This window comes from Ascaphus truei, chromosome 16 (genome assembly GCF_040206685.1).
Source record: "Ascaphus truei isolate aAscTru1 chromosome 16, aAscTru1.hap1, whole genome shotgun sequence".
NCBI classification, from domain to species: Eukaryota; Metazoa; Chordata; class Amphibia; order Anura; family Ascaphidae; genus Ascaphus; species Ascaphus truei.
In genome coordinates this window covers 46,772,801-46,792,933 of record NC_134498.1, presented here as the reverse complement: position 1 = coordinate 46,792,933, position 20,133 = coordinate 46,772,801, and the positions used below count along the sequence as shown (strand labels likewise).

At 44.7% G+C, this 20,133-nt stretch overlaps 1 protein-coding gene across 1 annotated transcript in view; it reads left to right on the top strand.

The window, feature by feature from the left end:
• COL4A6 (collagen type IV alpha 6 chain) overlaps nucleotides 1–20,133 on the top strand; it is a 153,550-nt gene that overhangs the window by 78,684 nt on the left and 54,733 nt on the right. The window lies entirely within an intron of this gene.

The following is a 20,133-nucleotide window of genomic DNA, read 5'->3' as shown; positions in this document are numbered from 1 at the left end:
TCATCTGTGTTGGATTGGGTAATGATGAGGTTCTGCGGCTGATGTGGTTTTCCTGTGTTTACTTTCTAAAATATTAAATGTTTGCATGGAGTACTGATCTGACAGAATTATTACTTTATCAGTCCTGAACGAAAACCACAAGGCCACACAAAAAGCTCTCTTTTTTTTATTTTTTATGAAGTGGGAATATCTGGCGTTACTATACAACTAAGAACAAAAATGTCCAAAGCTACTTCCATAGTGTATTTTTGTATTTTTGTCACAATGGAAGTAGCTTTGGGCATTTTTGTTCTTTGTTGTATACATTTAGCCACGCCCTCTAGCACTCCTTTTGACACTTGTATGCATTATATATATTATGTGGTGATGGTTGGGGTTTCTCAGAGCTTGTTGGGAATCTGTGTATTTTGTTACTATACAACTCCAAGAAATCGATGTAGTTATCCCCCGTAATGGGCGGTTTTGCAAGAAAGAAATGTCTGATCATTTTAAAGTGTGTGTGTGTGTGTGTGTATGTGTGTGTGTGTGTGTGTGTGTATCAAAGTACTTTGCTCTTATGTTGATTTTACAACAGGAAGCAATATGGGAAGTGTTTGTGTAGAGCAAAGGTGACACTGTGAGTGCTCATTTGCATGTCATTACCCAGAATCCCTGACTGCAGTGGAAGCACTGTATGCTAAAACAGGGGTGCGCAAACTATGGAGGCGCAAAACATTTTTTGGGGGGCGCAGTGGTTACAGAGGCCCCGCGCTTTTCAGCGCGAGGCCTCTGTAACGCACTTCCCTAAATTCAGCCAGCTTTGGGTGACGCGTCATCATTTGATGCCCGTCGCCATGGCAACGTGGCGTCAAATGACGCTCCGGGATCACGTGACGTCACATGACTGGATTAAAGGTAAGGGCGCGACACTGGGGGGGGGGGCAGAAAGTTTGCTTACCCCTGTGCTAAGAGATAATGGGGAAAAGCAGGGCAACCCTGAGATCTGAGACGTGAGTGTGCTCACAAGTGATATCTGTATTACTGTATAGAACAATAGGAAGTGTTAGGATGTAGAGTTTGTAGACAATAGATAGGTATACAGTATGATAATGGAAAGTATCAATTTCTGCAGCTCTTGCCAACATTGTTTTCTTGGATGTAGAACTTTTTGGGGGGATTTTACGGAGATGCTTATGGACAGAACATTAAACTATATATCCATAGTGAACCCTTATTTAACATGAAAACGTTGAGAGCTGTATTAATGAGCGAGGCAGCTGGTACCTGTCCCTGATCTGGGGCATATTCCTAATTACTTTGCTTTCTTAGTTATGTCTACCATGTAATCATTTGGGGAGATTGAACAAACCTGGGCTTCCTTTGAACTATTTCACACTTTCCATTCCATTATGTAACCGGGAGATAATACCCCTGTGACCACAGAGGTCAGAAATACCATCAGCCCATATTCTGTCAGCTGTACAACTGTCTTCTCCTTGCTATGGACAATTCCAGCCTGCTAAAAATGAATGGAGCGAAAATCTGCCTGAGTCAGGAGAAGACGGATGTAGCATATTGACTCGGGGGCAATAAGTCTGTGGGGTCCTCGTTATGCAAGATTTCTTATGCACTGCAGTAATGTCAGGCTGAACATGTGCTGTTTTTCCTGAACGCTCCCCATACTCACGCTAAGTATCTGATAGAGCTATGGAGAGCAACCAATACAGTAAGAAATGTATGGGGTAAAAATATACCCCGGGGGTCCTTACATCTGCGGCTGTACATTTTGTCATCATTGAGAGGCATCTGAAGAAACAAAATATTTGCATATATATGAGTGACCCCAGCACAGATTTTGAGAAATATGACACTGAATGACACAAATATTTAAAGAACACGGATATATACAGGACCTCACAGAACATGGATATATACAGGACCTCACAGAACATGGATATATACAGGACCTTACGGAACACGGTTATATACTGGACCTCACAGAAGATGGATATATACAGGACCTTACGGAACACGGATATATACAGGACCTCACAGAAGATGGATATATACAGGACCTTACGGAACACGGATATATACAGGACCTCACAGAAGATGGATATGCTGGATGGGACAGTACATTTCCAGCTGTGTTACACATCCCCTGCAAAGAAAATGAAGATCCAAGAAACATTAACATTGTGTCCAACAGTTACAGCTGCTGACACTGAACTCTGCCCTGTCACCCATTCTGAGCAGCAGAAGAAGTGTGGGATGTCATCACATATTGAGACATGGTGAGGAGCTGTATAATAATAAAAACAATAGTAACTTTATATATATATAGCGCTTTTCTCCCAATGCAGTTGCAAAAAGGGGAAAAAAAGAAGAAAACATTTAAGGTTTTAAACGAGACCAAACCTAAGGAAAGATACAATACGGGATGGGACGGTTCTGTAGCTATTAAGCAACAGTCCAAGCTACGTTTCTTTTTTTATTTTATTTATCCCCCTTTAATATATGCAACAATACAATCCCCACAATGATAAGTAATTAGCTAAGTTGCCGATCGATCTGTTCTCCTGTGATCGATCGGCGAAGATTCGGCTCAGGGGTTCACTAAATGGCTGTCAGTGCAGCAGAAGAGGACCAAAGATGCAAAGTTCTGTGGGGAAGATCATGTGACCAGGCAGTCACTAGATACAATTGGTGCACTGCTAGAGAGAGGGCAGGGCTCAAAAAGGGGCGTGCCAGAGCCTATTTCAGAAGAGGAAGGGGATGTGACTTTGTAAATGGTTGCTATAGAAACCAAAAAATGCTTGTTACATTATAATACATTAAAAATTTCCTTCAGAGTTGTTAAAAAAAAAAAAAAACCCCACTACAAGTATTTTCTCATAGTACAGAACTAATTTATTTATTTTTAAAAACACATGTAGGATATTGCTTGGTCTGCAGCTTTAAATGCCAGACCGGTTGGGGTTCATTAATTAAATACCTGGGTAAACAGGTAGGTCTTGAGCTTGGTTTTTGTAGATTCCCAGAGAGTGGGCCTCTCGAGCTGTACACAGCAGACTGTTCCAAAGAGTGAGAGCAGCGTGGCTACAAGCTCAGGCTTTTATATTTATCTCCATTAAGTTGAATAATAGGTCTTGGAGCTGGAAGTGTAATAAGGCCCTTCTACAATCAAACAATACTGCAAATTTAGGATGGTGGAAATGTTGCTTAATAAAGACTGTTACTGCCCCAGATGTTGAGAATAGAGACGGGCACATTTTTGAGGCGAATTTGGATCTGCTCTGGATCATCCGGTTCCTTTGGTCCACGGATTTCATCGGTTCAATCTCAAAAAGGGCGATTCGCGGTTTGCAGATTTTGTATTATTATTACCAATACACTCCGCGGATTCTGTAACCCGGGGACGGATTTGCAGCATCCGATCCGCGGATTCAGCAATCCGTTGGTGGATTCTTAAAAATCCTTAGAATAATCCTTAGAATAATAATTCGCAAGAATCCGTCCACGGGTTGTATCGCATGGCGGTTTTTGATGAATCAGTACGGATTAAAACCGAACAAATCCGTTTGCACATTTTCCCCCGTGAAACGGATTTGGGCCGAATTCGCCCACCTCTAGTTTAGAACAAGCATATTTATGGTGATTTATAATTGGGGTAAGAGACAACAAAACACACAAAATATTAGCACGGTTACACGTATCAAAAGGTGGTGACAGAGCGGTTGTACAGCAGGGCCCCGGGTATACGGCGGGTTCCGTTCCAGAGGCCCGCCGTATAGTGAAAATCGCCGGAAAGCGGATCCGGCGATTTTCAGTGCTGCGCATGCGCAAACCGACATTGTCACCGTTCTGCGCATGTGCAACCTGCGGTCTGCCGGGTGCACCCGCCCGTTCTGCACATGCGCAGTTTCAAATTCAACATGGTGGCCCCCTTCTCAATGCCGCCATATCAGCGGATCGCCGAAAAGCGGAGCGCCGAGAAGCGGGGCCCTGCTGTATGTATGCATTCGTAAAATATGGCGAAATACAATATGTCTTTGCGCTCTGCACTCATTCAATTCTGCAACTTCGATGGACTGTGGGGTTTTCTTTCCCAAAGTAATGGGGGGTCGGGGGGGGGGGGGCAGAGTGAAAATTAGGTCTTTAAAGACTGAATGACTAGGCCACTCTTATGTTGGTTGAGCGTGATTGAGCTAGACATAATAAAGGCAACTGAGATGTAGTCATCTTGTGTTCCAGATGTTCTCAGTTATACAGATCTGCTATCTGCAAAAGCCTGATTCATATTTACTTGTAAAGGGAGTTGTACCGGAAACCCCTTGTTACTGCTGCACGAGACCACCTGGGTCATAGTCCCAGTTATTATTCCTTTTAATGTCATGTTTGTCAGGAATGTTTATAATGAGGAGACATTTTTTTACTAACCCCGTGGCATGTGATGAATCGGCATCTAGTGAGATTAAATGCGTGCAATGCTTTATTTAGCTTAAAATGTATATCCTCCATTTAAATATTTATACGGCAATTACATTACTCCGTTCCTAATCTTAACAGTTAATCAGCGTACGTTTGGGACACAGTGCACCTGGATAGCTGTAGGATTTGCTTTGTGATGCAGACCGATAGGATGTGTTGTGTCTCCTAGGCCAGGAGTGGCCAACTCTGTCCTCAAGGCCCCCCCAACAGGTCAGGTTTTCAGGATATCCCGGCTTCAGCACAGGTGGCTCCATCAGAGGCCCAGTCGAAGACAGGGATTTTGCTGAAGTGGAGAGATAGGGAAGATGGAAATAATGCCGTGAAATAACGCTATGTTATACAAATGAGGCCTGTGATGTTACACCCACCCAGACCCTGCAAAAGCCCTATTCCAGTGTCTGGGTAACGCCAATTCTAGGTATAACTTAAATAACAGAATGTTAAATCGTCGCGTTAACAGACTTTGGAGGATACGAGAACGCCTCATTTGCATTATCATTATGACTAACATTCGTTAGGGTTAACGTGACCTTAAATTAGGTTCACGCCACATTCAGTAACTTAACAGAGTTTTGTGGATCTCGGGCCTCTCTCTCCCAAAACCCATATTTCAGTGACATGTTACCCAGGGGGCCGATAGAGGAAGTTGAATCCGACTGCCAGCGGGTTTTAACTTCCGAATTTGGACCATCGGGTTAGGCCTACCAGCTCTCCCCCCCCCCCCTCACCCCCTCAACTACCAGCTGCCCTCGGAAGAAACCGAGGATTTGGGGCCATAAGTGTCTGATGTGAGTGACAATTTATGTAGAAGGACAGGGCAATGTCTGGGGAGTTGATACCATGTACGTACTGACCCAGACGGGAGCTGTTGCGGTAAGATGGAGAGGAAAATGAATCAGACCTCCGTGTCTTCCATTGACCTACTTTGGGCCAAGAGAAAGTAGCAAATGGTGTGATTGTTCGGCTAATGCACGTGCCTTATCTCTCAGGATGTTTTGGTCTTCACCTTTGCCCTGACGTTGGTGCCTATCTGCATCGCCAATTTGTGTAAGAGGTGCCTGGCGTGTGCTGGCTCCCTGTGAAGAAGTGATGTTTGAAGCTGATACGGCAGATCTTGCATGAGACATACAGAGCTTCCAAAGAATGAATCAGTGTCGCAGATTGTAACAGAAGAGATCATGCAGGTGTCTGACACACTTTTGTGCAGATCATGCAGGTGTCTGACACACTTTTGTGCAGATCATGCCGGTGTCTGACACACTTTTGTGCAGATCATGCCGGTGTCGGACACACTTTTGTGCAGATCATGCAGGTGTGTGACACACTTTTGTGCAGATCATGCAGGTGTCTGACACACTTTTGTGCAGATCATGCAGGTGTGTGACACACTTTTGTGCAGATCATGCAGGTGTCTGACACACTTTTGTGCAGATCATGCCGGTGTCTGACACACTTTTGTGCAGATCATGCAGGTGTGTGACACACTTTTGTGCAGATCATGCAGGTGTCTGACACACTTTTGTGCAGATCATGCAGGTGTCTGACACACTTTTGTGCAGATCATGCCGGTGCCTGACACACTTTTGTGCAGATCATGCCGGTGTCTGACACACTTTTGTGCAGATCATGCAGGTGTCTGACACACTTTTGTGCAGATCATGCAGGTGTGTGACACACTTTTGTGCAGATCATGCAGGTGTCTGACACACTTTTGTGCAGATCATGCCGGTGTCTGACACACTTTTGTGCAGATCATGCAGGTGTCTGACACACTTTTGTGCAGATCATGCCGGTGTCTGACACACTTTTGTGCAGATCATGCCGGTGTCTGACACACTTTTGTGCAGATCATGCCGGTGTCTGACACACTTTTGTGCAGATCATGCAGGTGTCTGACACACTTTTGTGCAGATCATGCAGGTGTGTGACACACTTTTGTGCAGATCATGCAGGTGTCTGACACACTTTTGTGCAGATCATGCCGGTGTCTGACACACTTTTGTGCAGATCATGCCGGTGTCTGACACACTTTTGTACAGATCATGCCGGTGTCTGACACACTTTTGAGCAGATCGTGCCGGTGTGTGACACACTTTTGTGCAGATCATGCCGGTGTCTGACACACTTTTGTGCAGATAATGCCGGTGTCTGACACACTTTTGTGCAGATCATGCCGGTGTGTGACACACTTTTGTGCAGATCATGCCGGTGTCTGACACACTTTTGTGCAGATCATGCCGGTGTGTGACACACTTTTGTGCAGATCATGCCGGTGTGTGACACACTTTTGTGCAGATCATGCCGGTGTCTGACACACTTTTGTGCAGATCATGCCGGTGTGTGACACACTTTTGTGCAGATCATGCCGGTGTCTGACACACTTTTGTGCAGATCATGCCGGTGTCTGACACACTTTTGTGCAGATCATGCCGGTGTCTGACACACTTTTGTGCAGATCATGCCGGTGTGTGACACACTTTTGTGCAGATCATGCCGGTGTCTGACACACTTTTGTGCAGATCATGCCGGTGTCTGACACACTTTTGTGCAGATCATGCAGGTGTCTGACACACTTTTGTGCAGATCATGCAGGTGTCTGACACACTTTTGTGCAGATCATGCCGGTGTGTGACACATTTTTGTGCAGATCATGCCGGTGTGTGACACACTTTTGTGCAGATCATGCCGGTGTCTGACACACTTTTGTACAGATCATGCCGGTGTCTGACACACTTTTGTGCAGATCATGCCGGTGTCTGACACACTTTTGTACAGATCATGCCGGTGTCTGACACACTTTTGTGCAGATCATGCCGGTGTCTGACACACTTTTGTGCAGATCATGCAGGTGTGTGACACACTTTTGTGCAGATCATGCCGGTGTCTGACACACTTTTGTGCGGGTGTGTGACACACTTTTGTGCTGCGGCTCTTTGAGGCTCTTTGAGTTATTACAAAGACGTTTCAAGAGGTTCCAAACAACACTGGTGGAAATGACTTAACCCCCTGAATGCCAGACAAGATTAAAGGGATTACTTTGTGGGTCTGATATAGAGTTCAGTGGAGTTTCGCTTATTTAAATCCGAATGATAGAATTGTCTAATTTAAATGTAAATTCATTTTAGTCCAGAACTTGACAGCTTTATTTAAAAACATTTTTTTTTAAATTGTATCTTGAAGGAATTGAAAGGAGTGATCTTCGCAGGTTCCTATTAAATACTTTGTATAATAATGCTGGGTGCCACTACACACTTCCAAACACCTACTGTCATTGATCCTTTAAAGCAGGGCTGCTGAACTCCAGTCCTCAAGACCCCCAACAGGTCAGGTTTTCAGGATATCCCTGCTTCAGCACAGGTGGCTCAATCAATGGCTCAGTCTTTGACTGAGCCACTGATTGAGCCACCTGTGCTGAAGCTGTGACTGATTCAGTCACCTGTGCTGAAGCTGGGACTGATTGAGCCATGTGTGCTGAAGCTGGGATTGATTCAGTCACCTGTGCTGAAGCTGGGATATCCTTAATACCTGTCTTTGGCTGAGTCACCTACTCTGAAGCACGCTCTTAGATTGAGCCTCTGGTTGGGCCACCTGTGCTGAAGCTAGGATATCCTTAAAACCTGACCTGTTGGGGGGGATCTTAAGGCCTGGAGTTGAGCCCCCTACTTTCCAGCACCCTTAAACATAAATGCCACCCCAGGTCTACCATATTGATTATATATAGTTCCCTAGCCTGCTGTCCTCCAACCCACTGCAGTAACCAACCAACGAATGGCAGATGGTATTCGGTGGGTGGTTGGTGGGGGTCAGGCCTGAGGTGACCTTCATTTTTTTCCCCCATCATTCTGCGAGTAGAAGATGCTTTCACATATTAGAAATAGGTTCTCGGGTTCACTTCAAAGAGATTGTTTTTTCTTTCTTTCTTCCATGGAGCCTAAATGTCACCAATTTGAATCTTGACAGCTCTGCTGATACCACATTGACACATTCTCTCCACTCATGTTGAAGAAAGAGGTCCCTTTGCTGAGTGCTCTGTCTTCAGCTGGTGGAGAGAAAGTGCAGACTTGTGCTGATGATTTCAGTCTTTGTCGGACCCCTTGTCCAGGACAGCTGGAATTAGGCTATCATGTCCAGAACACTGGCTATCGCACAGTGGTGTTTCTGATCTTCTCCAGGGCCTCTTCCTTCTGCCTCTCATCAAGGCCGAGTGAACACAAACCGTGACAGGTCAAATCTTCCTCCAGCCCTCAGACTCTCCCATACAAAGGGGCACACTTAATCCCCGGCCTAGTGTGCAATTGGGTGATCTGCGTGGTCATGAATTCCAGGGATACATGGGCAGGAAACACAAAGCACCATGGGTAGCTCCACCAGCTCACATAGTCATTTAAGCCTTTGTTGCATTGTTTGCAGAGAGATTTCCGAGACAATGAGGCCTGTCCATCAAAGATTAAGCAGACTGGAAGTGTAGTTTATACCAACAAATGATTGTGGCGTTTTGGAGTGTTAACACAGACACGTAGTAATGTCCAAGGACTTAAACACACAATTTAAGTGATGATAAGCAACATTGGACTAAATTGTTTATTCTATATGCCTGAACCAATGGGAATTCACTTGGGTTAATAGTTCATTTCTGGAATTTTCTAGCTGTGGCGCATACTGTCATATCCACAATAAATTCTTGATTCTTGGCCCTTTTGTATTTTACTAGCAATTCAGCTGGTTTTTTTTTTTTACTTCAAATTAAATGTACTACAAAACCAGTGAACGCTAATGTAAAGGTGCAATCCCTTGTATGTAATGTGACGAATGCCTTAAAGTTGCAGTCAATTAACTCATGCCTCTAATTAACTTTGTAGGTCTTGGGGAAAAAAGCAACCCAACAATCTATTCGATGTGTATTTATACAGGGTTTGTATCTTGTTGGGAGACTGACTTAAACTTCCTTTTTTAGAGATCAGCCAGAAACTTCACACTTTGGCCCAGATACACAAAAGGTGCTGAGATTTCTCACGACTTATATGAATGGGAGTAACCTAAGATAAAACGTTGCATCCGTATGTGCATCTGGGCCATAGAACTGTTTTAAACCGAGTCCTGATCACTGCAACTGCAAACATCTAATCTGCAAGTTTTCATTGCGTATAAGCCTCAAATGAAGACCTAAGCAAAGCAGCATTTTTTGTGTGTATTCTGCAGTATTTATTGTTAGGTTTTAGGGTCTACAATTTGCAGGTCTTCTAAGTGGCGAGCCAAATAATTCACATGTTCACTGTGAAGAGAGAAGGGTCCACACCTTTCATTCACCTCTAAGTCTGCGGATACCTTGCTTTTTCTCTCTTTTTTTTCTAGGAACTGTAGCCATAACAAGCTGAACTTTTTGCTTCATTATTATTATCACGGCGGCAAAAAGCACAACACGAAGAGATCAAACAGTCAATCAGACAGGAGAATGTTTTTGTTGCTGTTTGCCCTTGGTAATCGAGACTCAAAAGTGATTTGGGAGGGCGAACTCTTCCTCTTTGAAGCATCACAGTGTGATGTGAGACAGCACAAAAACCCTACTGAAGGCATTCTGACCTTCTTGCCTTTGAGATGGAAATGGGGTTTCAGAGCAGGCCCCCCTGTTTGTAAGGCCTGAGACCTTCGAAGCAGGAGCCCACTTAGTACATTTCACCTGTCTCCTGATTATCACAATGAAAAGCCCCGCACGATGGGGTGATAGAAAAGAATTTACTGCCCCAGCCAACAAAGAACCTGCAATGTGTCTATTCTTCTTCTCCAGGTTCGGCTATTCCACAAGAAATCTCCACCCACCTAAATGGAAGAGATATGTAGAGCCGCAGGAATCTTCCCCCATCCATTACCCCCAGGTGCTTTGTCATTTGGGAGAATAAGGTGCCAAATAGCAGCAGTAGACAGTAGCCAAGCCTGGGGATACGGGGTGGGTAATTGTCCTGGAGCATCGTAGTATTAAATCGAGCTAATATGTACAGGGTAAACATTGAGTGCAATTTACATTCAGTGCAATTTACATGTAGTGCAATTTACATGTAGTGCAATTTACATTCAGTGCAATTGACATTTAGTGCAATTTGGCCTGGATAGAGGTTATTTGCTAAAAGGACAAATAAGTGTCGAAGTCTTTTAGTGCAATTTAACCAGGACTTTCTTTTGTGGGGGAAACGAGATCCGTGATCTTTTTAGAGACCAACTGAATGAGTATACTAAACTGAACATAATCAGAAATAAGATTAAAGACAAAGATTAAATGTATTTAATATTAAAAAAATATATGGTGGGTTAAAGTGGCATTTTATATTGGACTTTATGCTTATTTTGCTTTAACATCCCATCATTTTATCGTTCCATGTCTTACGTTTCCTAGTTTGACAATGAGTGTTATGTTGGCTCATTGAGAGTGGTACCTGGCAGGCTTGGGTAAGAGGTGTCAATGGATGCACCTTGTACAGTCATACATAGTATTGTATTCCTCCAGCAGGCTGTTGGATAGGATGCTCCATTCTACATATCCACATGTTTTGCTCTTTCCACATCTCCCACTAAATTATGTGCACTGCCATCCCTGTATTTTGGGTGTCTCCCTATTTTCACGTAAATGTCCTGTTTAATCTAATACCTAGCCACTGACATGCTCGCTGTATTGATTAAGGTGGCTCTGCTTTGTAGAAGTTAATCGTTTGACCTTAAGTTCATTCAACTCCCTTTTCTTGTACCTTCTCCGGCCATAATTTGGGTATTTGGGGCAATTTCAGAGTGGTTTCTTTATACAAATGTATATGTTTCCTTTATTAAAGCTTCCTTCTATAACCAATCTCCTTGGGGGCAGGTTCTCTTTCCTATTATCTCAGTTTGTCTTAACATATATGCACTCTTTTGTCACACAATGTTATTGTCCTCCCTATCACCCTGTACTGGGCAGTGGAATATGTTGGTGCCATAGAAATAAACGATTCTAATAACAGTTACACACCGGCTCTCTAATTCCTGCACCTTGCTGGAAAATAAAGGAAAATGCTTTGCTATCCCCTGCCCAAACCCTTGAAAGTAAAGGCACAAGAATGACTACAAGAGCATGTTTTCATGGAATGGGGGTCTGGCAGAGGCTTTTGTGGGTTAAGTGGCTGTAAACATACTTTCTCTTTGATTTAGGAGGTTTGAGCCTTTCATTGGAGATAGGAAACTTGTTAAAGAGTTGATGGAGTTTTGATTAGACTCTGAGGTTTTTACAATCTGTACTGACCCCCATTCATCTTTTCTCCTTTAAAGCCTTTTCAGTGCCTAATCTCTAAAGATAAAAACCCACCTCCCTCCCTCTCCAGCCTCCTGACCCCCTCATTGAGGACAGCAGCTGTGATAATGCTGTCTTGCCCTAACCCCAGGAAAGGTCATCCATGAAATGATAGGGCGCTTGTGCAGGAGGGCACATAGGAATCCCATTGAACTATTTTCTGCGAAGCCATCTACACATTTTATTAATAATATAAAGATATACAGGGGCAAAGCCAAAGGAAGAACAAAAAACATATAAAGAGGATAAATGTTGGTGCCGGCTAACCCATCCCGCCCCCTATGTTCCAAATAGAGGGCTATAATAGTATACACAGAAAAAAAGTCGTGTGTGCTGAGCCCGCGCATTTTAGGTGAAACTTCTTGGTCTTTGGTCACTGTTTTGTCACAGATATTGTATTTGTGATGGTGATATTTTTAATTACAATTCAAAACACAATGTCAGTGAGAAAACGCAAAGAAGTTTGACTTGGAACGAGCGTGCTCGGCACACACTTCTGTTTTTAGCTATTTGCACTTATATAGTTATACTAACTGTCTCTGCGTGTCTGTGTGTGTGCGCGCATGCATGCGTCTCTGTGTGTGTGCGTGTGTGTCTGCGTGTGTCTGTTTGTGTGCGCACGTGCATGCGTCTCTGTCTGTGTGTCTCTGTGTGTGTCTCTGTGTGTGCGCACGTGCATGTGTCTCTGTGTACGTGTGTCTCTGTGTGTGTGCGTGTGTGTCTCTGTGTGTGCGCACGTGCATGCGTCTCTGTGTGTGTGCGTGTGTCTCTGTGTGTGTCTCTGTGTGTGCGCACATGCATGCGTCTCTGTGTGTGTGTCTCTGTGTGTGTCTCTGTGTGTGCGCACGTGCATGCATCTCTGTGTGTGTGTGCGTGTGTCTCTGCGTGTGTCTCTGTGTGTGCGCACGTGCATGCGTCTCTGTGTGTGTGTGCGTGTGTGTGCGTGTCTCTGTGTGTGCGCACGTGCATGCGTCTCTGTGTGTGTGTGGGTGTCTCTGCGTGTGTCTCTGTGTGTGCGCGTGTGCATGCGGCTCTGTCTGTGTGTGCGTGTCTGTGTGTCTCTGTGTGCGCGCACGTGCATGCGTCTCTGTGTGTGTGTGTCTCTGTGCGTGTCTCTGTGTGTGCGCACGTGCATGCGTCTCTGTGTGTGTGTGTGCGTGTGTCTCTGCGTGTGTCTGTGTGTGTGCGCGCGTGCATGCGTCTCTCTGTGTGTGTGCGTGTCTCTGTGTGTGTGCACGTGCATGCGTCTCTCTCTGTGTGTGCATGTGTCTCTGTGTGTGCACGCATGCATGTGTCTCTGTGTGTGTATGTGTGCGTGTGTCTCTGTGTGTGCGCGCGTGCAGGTGTCTCTGTGTGTGTGTCTCTGCGTGTCTCTGTGTGTGCGCGTGCATGCGTCTCTGTGTGTGTGCGTGTGTCTCTATGTGTGTCTCCGGCCGCCACTGTGCATGTGCGGCGAGACCCGGCAGTGTTTTTAACCTCTGTGCGGCCTGAGATGGTGGTTTTGTGCACATGCACGAGCGCGACGGGCATGCGTCCATTAGGAGCGTGACGTCACCCGCGATCCGGACTTTCATTACAAGATAAGAATTTTTCCCCATGTAAACCCTGTTGGCGCCAGCAAAAAAGTTTCACTTCAAAGGATGGAGGTCCACAAGTGATGCTGCAAGAGTTGCTCGCTGTGTTTTTGTCCGCGGTAGAGGCTGTGACCCCAGAACGTAACTGCAGCTCTGCTGATAGTGTGCAGTAAAACCTAGCCATGTTTGCAGCATCACGTGTGTGCCTCCATCCTTTCTCTGATTACACATTTTATTAGTGGTCACAAAACCATACAAAATCCACGTGGCCACGGAAATAGATACACATGGAAAGCAGAAGTATGTATCACTACTATTTTTGTTAGTAAGGTCTATCCCTTAGCACAGAGGAGGGCATCTCCAGTCCTCAAGGGCCAGGTATTTGGGATATCCCTGCTTCAGCACAGGTGGCCCAATCAGTGGCTCAGTCTTCGACAGTGGCCGTGTCTGGAGCTGCCCATTCCTGCCTTACTGTAATACAATCTGATTTGCGTTGCTAAGATAAATCAAGGACAGATTGACCACAGAAAATATAGACGGGATATAATGTATCAGTGATATATGGAGGTGTGTGTATGTGTATTTATGTAGGTATTATGTGCATGTATCTGTATACATGCATTTAGTGAACCCGTGGCCCTAAGACTTTACGATGTATTGTGACATCCACGTGGGTAGAAAGACAGTTTATACGGATGGCAAAAACGCCTGAAAATATGCAATATCGCCCGGAATCTGATCTTATGGTATTTAAGAAAAAGGTTCTCGTATGTCCCCGCTGTGCATTGATATATAATATATAAAATATATGCACCTACTTAGATTGTAAGCTCTTCGGGGAAGGGACGCCCTTTCCAAATGTCTAACTCTTATGTTAAAGCGTTTATTCCTATTAAGTCACGTGTACTACTGCTGTGAAGCGCCGTGTACATGGAGGGCACACGGTATAAATAAAGATATACATACATATAGAAGAGTTGGCAGCTATTTTTCCTGCTTGCTTGTCCATAATTCCTCTCTCCCCCTTCCCAGAGGATATTAATAAGTAGCTGGAACCTTTGCCCTTTCCAGGAGCACTTCAGCCTTATACGGTCTTTGATTTCTTTTATTTATTTATACATTCTGAAGTTGAAAGCCGAATTCTCACTGAAAGGCCCAAATCACAGGGATTTGCTGGAGGAAACTGCGGCAATACAAGCACAACGCAGAGCTCGTCTCCGCGGAAGGAATACAGATCAATTACTGTACAAAGCTTGTGATGTGATATCAACCGTGGAGACTTAAGGGGGTATGTATCAAAGGGGAGCGTATACTGAAGCCTGCAGGGCTGCAAAACAGGAGCAAAAACTATGCACCGGATTCATCAAAGAAAAGGGCCCCCAGGATACTGTACATTGGATGTTTTTATTTGTGAAGTTTGATGCCGTTTATCTGCCCCCACGTGCCCTGGTTTTGCCCCGGATACTTTGATTCACATCTTTAATTCCATACCTTGCCATGTTAGATGTTTCTGGATATATATGTTCAATTTTCTTAAAGCTGCAGCCCAAGCTGCCATTTTTTTTCTGATTTAATTGTATTCCCCTTTAATGTGCGGAAAAGATGTTACAGGCATACCCCGCAATAACATACGCAATGGGACCGGAGCATGTATGTAAAGCGAAAATGTACTTAAAGTGAAGCACTCGCTTTTTCCCACTTAACGATGCATGTACTGTACTGCAATCGTCCTATACGTGCATAAGTGATGTAAATAACGCATTTGTAACAGGCTCTATAGTCTCCCCGCTTGCGCACAGCTTCGGTACAGGTAGGGAGCCGGTATTGCTGTTCAGGACGTGCTGACAGGCGCATGCGTGAGCTGCCGTTTGCCTGTTGAGCGATATGTCCTTACTCGCGAGTGTACTTAAAGTGAGTGTCCTTAAACCGGGGTATGCCTGTATATCTCTGGCGCCCTGCACATGTAAATAATGTGATAAAAAGGATATATACAACCAGTGCTGGTGACTGTGTCAGATCCAATGATGTACTCCAATCGATGAATTACCAGACATGGAATGAAAACAAATAAAAATACATAGCGTGATACTGTATAGTAAATTATGACATGAAAACACCGAAGACACGCAAGAAAAAACAAAAAGCAAATGCTGAAATAAACAACAGGTGACTGATATAAAAATAACACATTTAATAAAACAACACAAAGTATGGGCATGAGCATATAAAAATATAAGAATATAATGGAATAGGTCCCACCGGTGGATCTGCTGCTGCGGTTGAAAAAACCACTTACCAGAGTATCCCCTCTCATCTGTGGCTTGTCAGCTCTCAGCGTCTCTCCTTGGCATCAGTGGCGTGCTGATCTGCAGCGGCTGCTTCTGGGTGGAGCGCCCCCCCCTGATCTCGCGGGGACAGACCTCTAGTGCGCGATCCGCTTGGGAGTGATGAACTGCAAGTGCATCAATACAATCCACACAATGATAAGCAATTAGCTAAGTTGCCAATCGATCCGTTGTCCTGTCATCGATCGGCGAAGATTCGGCTCGGGGTTCACTAAATGGCTGTTAGTGCAGCAGAAGAGGACCAAACATGCAAAGTTCTGTGGGGAAGATCATGTGACCAGGCAGTCACTAGATACAATTGGTGCTCTGCTAGAGAGGGCAGGGCTCAAAAAGGGCTGTCAGAGCTTGTATATGGTTGCTATATAAACAACAAATGCTTGTTACATTATAATACATAAAAAATGTCATTCAGAGTTGTTTGAGAAGATACTTGTGGCATTTTTTTGTTTATAGTACAGAACTGATTTATTAAAAAACACACATGTAGGATATTGCTTGGTCTGCAGCTTTAAGTCTCCTGTCCTAAATGGTGTTTATTGTCAGTAAAGTCCGTTTGTAAACATGAAAAGCTGAAACTTGTGTGGGGGTCTTGGGGCTCCTTGTCCTTTGGTTCACTCCCGTGTGTGTGATCTCACTGTATGTTGAGCAGGGGCTGACCTCCCACCCATAATCTGAATGGCCACCTGCTTGGTCCTCTGACAGGGAGGGGGTGAGCGAAGTCTGCAGGAAACAGCTGGTTGACTGTCCAATTCGGCGTTTCAAGGAAATCTCACTTCACTTTCTAGGAAACTGAAAAAATAGCTTGTCAGGTTGTTAGGAGTGGATTCCGGGAAACCAAGTCAGACAGAGAAGGAGTCTGGTATACTGTATACAGAGAAGGAGAGGGTATACTGTATATTGCACTGGAAATACAGGGTCCCCAGCATGGAGTGATGCGTGCTGAGATAGTCAAACATTGAGCGCCCTCTGCTGGATCGAATTCAGTATGAAATGATTATAACTTGTAGGCAGGGTTATTCGGAGGCTGGGGCCACAGAGGGGGTAGCAGGGCTGAGGCGCGCTGACACCGAGGGGGATCGGGAGGCGGGGGGAGACTGAGGGAGACGGCGCCGTGACGTTGACGCTGCTCCGCGCTGATTGGATGTTTTCAGCCGACAGCGCTCTGAAAAACAGTTTGGCTGTCGGCTGAAAAATCCAGCGCCTCAGCACGCCTGCGGACGCTCGCGTGAGCCCCCTCTAAAGACATCCTCATGGAGGATGCAGGGGCTCAGCGCGGAGCGTCCGCACGGCTCAGCACGGACGCGCCTTCTATGGACTCAGCCTAAGGCTTGTTCTATAGTAGGTGTCGCGCGCCTGTGCGAACGCGTGTGCACGTGAGGCACACTTTTTGTGTGTACGGTCCGTGCTGCAGGGAGCGTCAGGTTTGCATTGGTGTGTGTGTGTGTGTGTGTGTGTGTGTGTGTGTGTGTGTGTGTGTGTGTGTGTGTGTGTGTGTGTGTGTGTGTGTGTGTGTGTGTGTGTGTGTGTGTGTGTGTGTGTGTGTGTGTGTGTGGATTGTGTGAGTTATTAATTTATTATATATTTTTAAAATTAAAAAAAAGACACGTTGTGTAAGAATAAATTATTAACATTGTGCACACATACACACACACACACATACACACACACACACACACACACACACACACACACACACACACACACACACACATGCATACATACATTACAGTGACGGTAGCGGCGAGAAAACGTACTTTTCGTAATCTCCCCCCTGTCGCCCGGCTCCACGCTCACTGTCATGCACGCACGCGCGTCCCTAGTATAGGACGGCTGGCTATCCACAGCTAACTATAAGTGCTGCGCGCGCACGGCGAAGCGTGCACGCCCACTATATTACAGGCATTAAGCCAAGCAGTACGAAGTGATGGTGCCTGATTGTGCTGTTAGGAATATAATTACCCAGTCTGTATTAGCGTACACCCCAGCACTACCTATGACGCAGCTATTGTATCTATGTGTGTGCCCTGTACCTATTTCAGCCTGTGTGTGAGAGCCAAGGAGCGCTGCGCTCCTCCCTCTCATTGGTTGAAGCTCTAAACCTTTAGCTCAAGAGGGGCGCAACTCTGGTCCTCAAATAACAGGCCAGGTTTACAGGATATCCCTGCTTCAGCACAGGTGGCTCAATCGAAGACTAAGCCTCTGATTGAGCCACCTGTTCTGAAACAGGGACTGATTGAGCCACCTGTGCTGAAGCAGGGATATCCTGAAAGCCTGACCTGTTGGGGGGTGGGGAGGGGGCTTGAGGACCAGAGTTGAGCCTCCCCTGCTTTAGCTAACGACAGCAGTTTAAAAACCCAATGACTGATTTAATAAATGATCAGCGGGCTACAGGGAATTGATCACGACTGTTTCATGGATATATTTGTATATAGATATAAATCCGGAAATACAAGCGTTTTATTCCTGGCCATGATATTTGCATATAATAAATTGCATGTGTTATGGTGACATCATAGGAGGGGCTCACTTTCGTGTAAGCTCCTATATCCCCAAATGTATCTATTTCCATGTGCCCAACGCTGGAGGGACTGTATTAATTAGATGCCCACAGTACTGTTACCCCCTAATAAATAAACTATGTATTATTATTACTATTATTAATATTGTTTATTTGTAAAGCGCAAACATATTCCCCAATATTCCCCATATTCTGCAATGGGGGTACAGAGATTTGATAATTACAGAAACAGTTACATACAAGTAAGTAAAAACATGCACAAACAGATACAGAGCACAACAAGGGCTCTGATCCTGAGAGCTTACACTCTAGAGGGAATGAGGGACAATGTTGAACCAAAATGTAAAGTGTTTGCCCATTGTAGGATGGAGTATACATCAGGATAGAGTATGTCCCAGCCCAACAGCTGATTCTATTAAGGTTTGCGGGGTGTGGATGTTGGGGTGTGTTAGAAAGGGTGGAGTTTGGTCTAGCAGCATAACTGGTACCGATAGGGTTGGCAGGGTGGGTGTGAGTGGTACGCTAGATAGGCTTCCTTGAAAGGGTGAGATTTCAGGGTGTTTGGAATGTCTGGACGCTGTGGGAGAGTCGGATGGTGCGTGGTAGGAAATTCCAGGGAGAGGGGGCAGCACGGGAGAAATCTTCTTCTAAGCGGGAGTGAGAGGAGGTGTTAAAGAGGCAGTAACAAAATATATATATTTTTTGTTTTAATATATAACAGCCTTTGATGACTTTTATTGAACACTAATTACCTAAGCTGCCGATCGATTGGTTCTCCCGTGACCGATCAGCAAAGATCCTGCTTCCCAGGGTTCAGTAAATGGCCGCCTTTCAGTTTCAGTCAATCCTTCGGTCAGTGTAGCTCAGGAGCTACAATGTATTCTTGTATTACTAAGGTAACATCGTCTGTTGCTACAGTTTGCAGCTCAAACTGCTGGAAATATTGGCAACAAATGATCACAAACAGGAAAGTGTTACAAAGATCTTGCACTGCTAGGGAGGTGGGCTTAATGCTATAGAAATCAAAGGATGCTCAGTATGTTAAAACGAATTAAAAATTACATTATGAGTTGAATAAAAAAAGTAGTAAGTATGATGAGGACTGTGATAAATATACAGAACTTATTTATTTAAAAAAAAAACATGCAGAAAATTGCATGAATTGCTCCTTTTTAAGGCAAGAGGAAAGACGGATTTCATGGGCAGTACATAGGGGGCGTTGGGTATATATTTGGGGATCAGGGCTGAGATGTTAGGGAGGGCAGCGTCACCGCGAGCCCTGAAGTCTGAGCTAGGGTTTTACATTTAATTCTAGAGAATATGGGAAGCCAGTGTAGGGATTTGCAGAGTGGAGCAGTAAAGGTGAGGTACAGGACTCTGGCCGCAGCGTGTTGGATGGATTGGCGTTGGGACAGGCGGACATTGGGAATGCTGACTAGCAGAGGGTTGCAGTAGTCCAGGCGGGACAGGGTGAGTGAGTGACTTCAGCAAAAATTCATGTGTTTTGAAAGCTGTAGTTTTTACAAGGCATCAAAAAGCAACCTCTACAACTACTGGTTTTAATAGTAATCAATAAAAGCCACAAAATATATTGTAGCTGCTTCCTGTAGCTGGACAAAGACACATCATCTCCATCACTATTGGTTTGGTAACAATTGTATGTACTGTATTGAAATTCTTCCATTATAAAACCTCCCTGGTCTCATCTTGTATATGTCGGAATTTAAGATTGGAAAACAATGACATGGATATTTAACAAATGAGTGATCAGTTCAATATAGTAGCTGAAACTGAACAACAATGTGCTTCTATGGTCTCATACTTAATGGTAAAAAATGAGTTTGTTTTCCATCTGTTCTTTCGGTGTTTAACAGAACATATTGTGTTGTATAAATTGACCAATAAATCTCCATT